Source organism: Thermobia domestica, chromosome 8, assembly GCF_964235325.1.
Source record: "Thermobia domestica chromosome 8, izTheDome1.hap1.1, whole genome shotgun sequence".
NCBI lineage: Eukaryota > Metazoa > Arthropoda > Insecta > Zygentoma > Lepismatidae > Thermobia > Thermobia domestica.
In genome coordinates this window covers 147079715-147089326 of record NC_137461.1, presented here as the reverse complement: position 1 = coordinate 147089326, position 9612 = coordinate 147079715, and the positions used below count along the sequence as shown (strand labels likewise).

At 35.6% G+C, this 9612-nt stretch overlaps 1 pseudogene; it reads left to right on the top strand.

Annotated features, from left to right (window-relative positions):
- Positions 1-8288: 8288 nt before the first annotated feature.
- On the top strand, positions 8289-8885 carry LOC145692330 (proteasome subunit beta type-2 pseudogene; annotated as a pseudogene).
- Positions 8886-9612: the final 727 nt, after the last annotated feature.

The window sequence follows — 9612 nt, the reverse complement described above, 5'->3', positions numbered from 1 at the left end:
GGCGGGAAAATCCCGAAAAAATGGATTTTTTGGGTCTAAATATCCATTTTTTCAACTTTTAGCCCCTCTGGACCCACCTGTTTTAACGCAGAGATCTGAAAAAAATCTGATATATACTACTAGGTGGGATGAATGTTTATGCACAATTCCAATTTTCCAGGTGCAAAAGTAAGCCCGCCAAAAAAATATATACCGACAATGTCCCATATTCCCGTATAAAGAGGGAAATTTTTAAACATTCCCTGAGACATCCCTAATTACCCTAGAATCATGGCTTGCACATCATTCTCTTCAGAATAGAACTGCCTTTCAGGCGGTACCATTCACTTGTCTGCATCATGTACCTAAAACGGGAAAATCCCGTGAAAGGATGTTTTGGTAAAAAATTTCCCTTTTTCAACGTTTAGCCCCTCTGTACTTCCCTGTTTTAACACAGAAGTACGAAACAAATCTGGTAAATACTTTTCGGTGGACTGAATGTTTGTGCACAATTTCAATCTTCTAGGTGCAAAAATAAGCCCGCTAAAAATTATACCGAAAATGTCCAAAATTCCCCTATACAGAAGTATATTTTGATAAAAATTCCCTGAGACATCCCTCATTACCCTAGGTCATGTTTCGCCCATCATTTTCTTCAGAATAGAACTGCCTTTTAGACGGTATGACTCACGTGTCTCCATCATGTACCTAAGGCGGAAAATCGCGAAGAAAGGGATTTTTTTGGTAAAATATCTCTGTTTTCAACGTTTTGCCGCTCTGGATCCCCCTGTTTTAACGGAGAAATCTGAAAAAATCTGGTAAATACTACTCGGTGGACTGAATGTTTGTGCAAAATTTCAACCTTCTACGTGCAAAAATAAGCCAACCAAAAAATAATGAACATAGACCGGCCCCGCAATATTAAAAGAAAATATATATTTTAGAATTATGACGTCATCACCTCCTATGTCTCGTCGCAGTAAGGTATGAAATCATACGTAATGTCTTCTACAATGCCTCTGGACTTGAGAAACAAACAAACAAACAAACAAAAAAAAAACCGGACGAAAATGCTCAAATAGGAGAGGTATAACGCAATGTACCATGAAACACCCCGTATGGTACAAATTGCACCATGGGATCCCCAAAGGGATATAGAAATAACGTTTTTTTACATATATTTTCAGAACTATTTTATAGAGGATGGTTTAAACATTCATTATGTCACTATAATAACGGATAGCATACTCAATTTCCACTAGAACAGTATAACTCCGAGACACATCTAGGATAATGTCAAAAGTTTAACGCATATGCTTTGTTTCCGCGTGGTTCGATTGCAAATTCGGTAGTGCTCATTGGACGTACTGATCCCAGTAGATAGCGTTGGTCATATCCGCTATTTCAGATTACGAATGCAAACTGAACAGAAAAAAAGACGAAACTAAAGGAAAAAAACAGAAAGAAAGAGAAAATTGAAGATTGCTGTTTTACTGGTAAATTTCTATCAGAAATACCCTATATTAAAAGTCCAAACTGTATCGTAATGGAAAGTTACAAATGTTCCGAAGCAAAAGTTTATTTTCTTCTTAAATGTAGCATGTTTCAAATTTCAACTTGAATAAAACACATTGGATTATAGGATGGAAACAAATTTTGTGTCGAACTGTACAAATAAAACTGTTTTCAAATAACCAAAGAGGTTAGCATTTTCTAGTCTTTTCCGTAGATTTATCTGTTCCGAACATCCAGCATTGATTCCGGATATATTGTAATTTGCACAGATAGAATGAACACGTTAAGAGCTCAAACGGATCATCGTTTCAGTCGGATGATGTAGAGCACCACTGGGTCGCTCAAATCCGTAGTGAGCCCGCAAATCGACTGAGACTCGGTAACCCAGACGATAAAAAATAGATTTTACTTATTCCCTTGCTTTTAAACAGTATTTCTGTCAGAGATGACCAGGGACCGGAGATGTTATCCTCAGAGCACGAAAAACACGACGCCGAAGTTCCCAGTTAATTAGATTCTCCAGATCAGGTAGATCGAGGTCTTGCTCCGTTTTAACTTTGGAACAAAAGGTGTGTGTGTGTGTGTGAAAGAGAGAGAGAGGAAGAAGTGAAAGATGCAAAGACAGGATAGGGAAACGTCAAGAAAGAGAGAGGGGAACGAATATAAATATGAAACATACTTATCATTGCAGCACATGATGTAGAACGCCCACACTGTTTACTCAAATTATCGTCAGTGATGCTTTGTAAGTTCTCCATCAGAAGATAAATCTCTGTTTGGAGCCATTATTTTATGCGAAAAAATCATACTACCTGATGAGGAATCGAACCAAGATTTTCCCGTTTAGAAGTCTAGCACGCTGCCACTACACCACCGATTGCTTTAGCCAAACTTTGTTTAACAGATGGTGTAGTCTTTCTATCTGAGAACGATATAACGAAAAGTGTATACTGCAGATCAATGATGTCTTTGGAATGTCCTGGTAATTTCGTTGTCCTTTCCCAACCAACATTTGTAAATCGTATCTATCATGATACAGATGTTTGCGTCCACATTCTTACGTATTGCGTGTCTATTATGATAAGTCGATTCTTCACAATCACTTTGTAAAAAATTAATTTTGGCGCGAACAGGATTTGAACCAATATTAGAGAGCTGTATTATTCATAAGGCCATTACGTTACCCCTACACTATTAGGCTACCTGAAATTACAAGCCAAATATTACTTAGTTTAGCCCTGATCTTTGGAACGAAACGGCTTCTTCATGTAACATTATTTGCACCAAAGTGCACAACGAAATTCATTTAATCGACGACCTAGAGAGAAACTAATGCCCACTTAAAAAGGAAAAACATACAATCCAAAAAATAGAGAAAGAAAACATATTTTGCAGTAATTTCTCGGTTCAAGTTCAAAAGTACGCAAATAATAATAATAATTTTTATTATTAATATTTCTTTGATACTGTCTTTGTGACTTCATCACTCTTGAACCACCCAACCGATCTCGATCAAATTTTCAACATAGATGAAGTTCGGGTCTAACATGGTATTTATCTATCTAGTTTGACGATATAACGTAGGGTTGAGGAGACGGAGGAGTTGAAAAGAATAAATAAAACTTGATAACTCGTGAAAGAAAGGATTATCTCGATCAAATTTTTAACATAGGTGAGGTTAGTACCTGAGATGATTTTTATCATTTCACTTTCACGGGAGAACTTGGGGAGGGAAATGGGAGAGCGATACATATTAAAATAAATAAAACTTAGTGACTCTTGAACCACCAAACAAATCTCGATCAAATTTTCAACCTAGATTAAGTTCGAACCTGTGATGGTTTCTTTCATATGACTTTGACGGTGTAACTTAAGAGATGTGGAGGGGAAGCGACATTTAAAAAAAAATCGAAAAATGACCGATATTAGTGGCGAAAGTATAATTTTTGCAGTCGTTGAGATTAACGGTGACACATCTGATGCTGTTTAAATCCAAATTCAGCCCCGCAACTTGGACGAGGGGGCGACATATAAAAATGATCGAAATAACCAATATCAGTGGGGAATTCGTAGTTTCCCGGCTCGCTGAGATCAACAATGACACTGCAGATGCCGTGCCACACAACATAGTGTGGGGAGGGGATATATAAAACTCATCGAAAATGACCGATATCAAGGAGCGCTTTAGTAATACTAAACAGTGACTGAGAAACGGAACATATTACTATTTTCTCTCAATTTAACCCAACGAAGCGGGTAATTGATAATAATAATAATAATAATAATAATAATAATAATAATAATAATAATAATAATAGACAACTACAGTGAATGTGAACAATTATTATTATTATTATTATCATGATTTACGTACTTTTGAACTTGCACGGCGAAATTACTGAAAAATATATTTTATTTCTGTAATTTTTCCTGGAATGTAAGTTTATCCTTTATTAGTGGGCATTAATTTCTCTCTTTTCCGTCGAATAAATGAATTTCGTTGCGGTCTTTGGCTCGTTCCAAAGATCAGGGTAAAAGTAAGTAATATTTGGCTTGAAATTTCAGGTGACCCAATAGTGTAGGGGTAACGTAATGGCCTTATGAATAATACAGCTATCTAGCATGGGTTCATACCAGAGTTGATTTTTTTACAATGTGATTATGAAGAATCGACTTATCATACTGGACAAGCAATACGTAAGAGTTTGGAAGCAAACAACGGTATCATGATAGAAACAATTTAAGAATGTTGGTTGGGAAAGGACAACAGAATTACCAGGACATTCCAAACACATCATTCATCTGCAGTATACACTTTTCATGTTGGTTCAAATATTGGTTCAAATTCTTTTCGCACCAAAGTCAATTTTTTTACAAAGTGATTGTGAAGAATCGGCTTGTCATTCTGGACAACCAATACATGAGAATGTGGAAGCAAACACCTGTATCATGATAGAAACTATTTACGAATATTGGTTGGAAAAGGCCAAGGGAATTACCAGGACATTCCAAAGATATTATTGATCTGGAGTACACACTTTTCGTGTTATCGTTCACACAAAGAAATATTACACCATTTGTTAAACAAAGTTTGGCTGAAGCAATCGGTGGTGTAGTGGCAGCGTGCTAGACTTCCAAACGGGAAATCTTGGTTCGATTCCCTATCAGGTAGTATAATTTTTTCGCATAAAATAATGGCTGCAGACAGAGATTTATCTTCTGATGGAGAACTTAAAAAGCATCACTGACGATAATTTGAGTAAAGTGTGTGCGTTCTACATCATGTGCTGCAATGATAAGTATGTTTTATATTTATATTCGTTCCCCGTCTCTCTCTTTCTTCACGTTTCCCTATTCTGCCCTTACATCTTTCACTTCTCTCCCCTCTCTCTCTCACGCTCACACACACACTTCATGTTCCAAAGTTAAAACTTAGCAAGACCTCGATCTACCTGATCTGGAGAATCTAATTAACTGGGAACTTCGGCGTCGTGTTTTTCGTGCTCTGGGGATAACATCTCCAGTCCTGGACATCTCTGTTTAAAAGCAAGGGAAAGGAATAAGTAAAATCCCTTTTAAAAAGCAAAGGAATACTGTTTAAAAGCAAAGGAAGAAGTAAAATGTCTTTTTTATCCTCTGAGTTACCGAGTCTCAGTCGAATTACCGGGTCAGTACGGATTTGAGCGACCCAGTGGTGGTCTACATCATCCGACTGAAACGATGATCCGTTTGAGCTCTTAGCGTGTTCATTCTATCTGTGCAAATTACATTATATCCGGAAGAGATTAAATCAATGCTGGATGTCGGAACAGATAAATCTTCGAATAAGACTAGAAAATGCTAATCTCTTTGGTTATTTGAAAACAGAATTTTATTTATACTAGTTCGACACAAAATTTGTTTCCATCCTATAAGTCAATGTGCTTTGTTTCAAGTTGAAATTTGAAACATGCTACATCTAAGAAGAAAATAATATTTTGCTTTCGAACATTTGTAACTTTCCTTTACGATACAGTTTGGACTTTTAATATAGGGTATTTCTGATAGAAAGTTAGCTGTAAAATAGCAATTTTCAATTTTCTCTTTCATTCTTTCTTTTTCTTTTCGATTTTTTTTTCAGATTTCATTAGTGTTCTGAAATGGAGGTTATGACCAACGCTATCTACTGTATATAATGTGTTTTTGGATCAGTACGTCCAATGAACACTACCGAATTTGCAATCGAACCACGCGGAAACAAAGCATGTGTGCTAAACTTTTGACATTATCCTAGATGTGTCTCGGAGCTATACAGTTCTACTGGAAATTGAGTATGCTATCCATTATGAAAGTGATATAATGAATGTTTAAACCATCCTCTATATATTCGAATAGTTCTAAAAATATATGTGAAAACAAACGTTATTTCTGTATTACTGTTGGATTTCTGGGAACGGAACTTTATATGTTAAGTCCTTTTCTTACTATGTTTGAATTCCACAGTTTTATCTGTGCTCCCTTTTCTTTTCTTCTTCTTCTCTCTCTCTTCTCTCTCTCTCTCTCTCTCTCTCTCTGCCTCATTTATGAATCTCTGTGTAATAGACATTCATTGGTTTCAACTTTTCATTGTGTTTGTTTCAGTTTCTCCTTACATCAACTATGAATCTTTTTTCGTCTCGGTTTTGTTATTTCATTTTATCGAAGTTAATACATGTATAGTTTGAAATGAGAATTGCGATCATGTTGTTAGGTAGTTTTAGAATGGGAGAGAAGAAAGGAGGAGAGAGAGGGGGTCTCTTTACCTGACACGATTATGGGATAAAAAGGTGTATATTGCGTGGCCTAACTGCACGGCGTTAGCTGTCGCAATTTTTTGATGCGGAGTGTACATTTACCTTCCCAATTACTCTCATATACAGTATCTCGTTTCTTCCACTTCAGGAGAGGTTCACTTTGTGAAGTTTTATTATTACGTTTTGGAGCGTCCTTTGCGTTCTTTGAATCAATTATCGTCACCTCCTTCTTCATCTGTAAGCACATCAGCTTTAGGTGGGAGGAAATTCACATCAATTGTATCACACTCATTATCCACAGACAATGTTTATAGTTCATCAAAAACTTCTTGCAATGATAGGAAGCGACTCTGGTGAAAAACTCGGCTCGTGCTAACCAAATGTGCCGATTTCTCTGTAACTTTGGTGGGAGGCATTCATAATTTTTAAAAAAGTATAACAATAACAAATACTTATAAAAAAGTACATATTCATAAAAATATATGGGAGCCCACATGAGCTTTGGGGGGTCCCAGGACCCCAGGATCGGCACCATCTCCATCATAAAACATCATCGAATGCGGTATCAAAACTGCTGTTAGTGCTAGTAATAGTGTACACAATGTGCTCTCACATATATACTACCAAGAGGAAAATTTCAAACTGATATCGTTAGTGACCAGTGTACCTTTCGAAGAACACCTTTATTTCTCGCTATACCACTGGTACACAACACAACTGAATACTGCATTAACACAACTAACACCACTACAGAGACCTTACACACATATCTTGATTATTAAAGACAATTGTTTTTATCATTTTACGATTTTATTATAATTTTTTTAAAACAAGATGGCAAAATTGAAAAAGATTGATTGTTAAGGAGAAACTGTCGTCTATATCTTTTTCATTCAAAAGTTTTAAACACAAGTATGAATTTCAGTTTAACAATAAAACCACTGTTATCTCATTTAGGAAATTTTGCAAGGCAGCGACATATATGGAGGACTCTGTGAACCAAAATATAACTGTACTTTTAAACGTACACTGGGCGTTAACGAGTTAATAGTAGGTCCTGTTTTTCATAATATCGATGTTCCGTAACGACACAAAATTAATATATCAATATATATATTAGACGTTACATAAGAGATAAAAAAATAAGAGAGGAGGGGATAACAAATCAGTAAATGAATAGTATTCAAGAATCTTGCAATTATACATGCGTAAATGATTTCTAGAAATCAATTTTTATGACATTCAAAAATACAGTCTTATTTAGTCGGAAACTTAATAAAGGATTCACACGAAAGTCTGTTACTAAACAGAAAAGCCATATAATTCTAGCGCAGCTTAAACAAACATACAAACAATAAATAAATAAATAAATAAAAATACTGTCAGTATATCTTAGCACGTGTAAAATAATACACCTGCGAATACCTTATAGAATCCCGCACTGAGCCACACTATCTATAGTAGAAACGAAAGCCTTTACTTTAGAGTACTGTTAGGAATATTAGGTTACTTACATATAGTTTCGTATCATCATGGCGAACAACTTACAAAAGTTGTATTCATAAATTGACTCCATCGAATTTATAGCATCCGTATCCACGCTCAAATTTATAGCACAAAAAGAGTAAGTTGTTTTACTCTTTTTGTTAAAATATATTGACGAGAAGGTGACACAAACATTTAGACCGAGAATCCTTCATCATTTTTTATCATTAACTATGATTTTAATAAATTTTTACATAGAATTTGTTGTCATAAAAATAGCTATTAATAATATTACTTAGTAATATAGGTGACTCTCACCTATGTCTGCACCTCGAGATATAAAACCTCAATTGAGATTATGGAAGAAAAGAAAAGAAAGGCATGAAGATTGTTGAATTAATTTTCATCAAAATTTTTCAGTACAGGGTTAATGCTTGAAATATTCAAAACACTTTTGAAATTTGTTTGTGTGTATCTATGTGAATGTGTGTCTGAGTTTAAACCCAAATTCTTTTAACAAAATTTTAAGCATTAACAATGGGAACACATGCGTTAATTGGAATTACCAGCAACGATTTTGTCATGCTTTGTGCTGATACATCACTTCCCTCCTCTATTATAGTAGTTAAAAATGATTATAATAAAATTCATAAGCCAACTCCACAATTAATAATGGCTGTAAGTGGCCAGATTGGAGAAGCAACTGATCTCGCAGACAAGATAAGTAAAGAAGGCAATCTATACAAACTTAGGTTAAAACGTAAGATGTCACCGTACGTTGCTGCTCGTCTTACCAGACTTGAGATGAAGAATTCAATAAAATCGAAAACTACATTGGAAACTAATATGAGCGTTTTGCTTGGTGGTTGTGATGAAGAGTATGGCCCTGAATTGTACTATTTGGATTTTCTCGGATCACTGCTAAAGGTTCCATATGCAGCACAGGGACTAGGGGGTATTGTGTGTCTTAGTGTATTAGACCGGTATTATGAAAAAGGTATGACAGTGGAAAATGCATATCAGTTAATGCAAAAGTGTGTAAGTGAAATTCATCGCAGATATCTCGTTACTTTGCCTCAGTTCGCAGTAAGTGTTGTTACTGCTAAAGGGATTGAAGACTTGGGAACTATCTGAATGAAGACGTCAAATTAAATTGAGTCATCGAATTTTTACTGATCACTTTTCTATTATTCTAAACTAAATTATAAAACTTTTCTCTTAAGATAAATAAGTAAAGTTTTAATTGAGTTCAAATTGAACCGAATAAACAAACTACCAACTATAAGCAGTTTTTAGTTTTATATATATATATATATATATATATATATATATATATATATATATATATAGACCCTATATATACAGTATATAGGGGGTTGGCGTATTTAGGGGGTTGGCTTCCGGGCTTAAGCCCCCCCCCCCCGAAGTCTTACTTAGTATAGTAAAGTAAATGAAATATCTTGCAGAATTTTCCCATTTCCAGGCAAAGCACCCCCGAAAGTTAGCAAAGCCCTTCCCGAAACAAAATCGTAAATACGCCACTGTATATATATATAAATTGTTTCCCTCCTCCGTAAACCGTTGGTGCCACTTAAACACTGCACTGCAGTCCAGGCTTTGTCACTCTACACTTGCCTGATCATCTGTAACGTTCCTACAGCGGATTTGCCTAATTTTTGGCAGTACTTGGTGTTTGCCCGTTGCTCAAACTGCGATATTCTCCAAGTCCGCTCCGGCGCAATCAACTCGTTTCACAACACAAACGGTATGTCTATTTCTTTTACACTCTATGCATAGACCTGCCTCTTGCTAGGACGAGAGATGAACTTCCATTGCTTCTTCAAGGATATCACTTATCAGC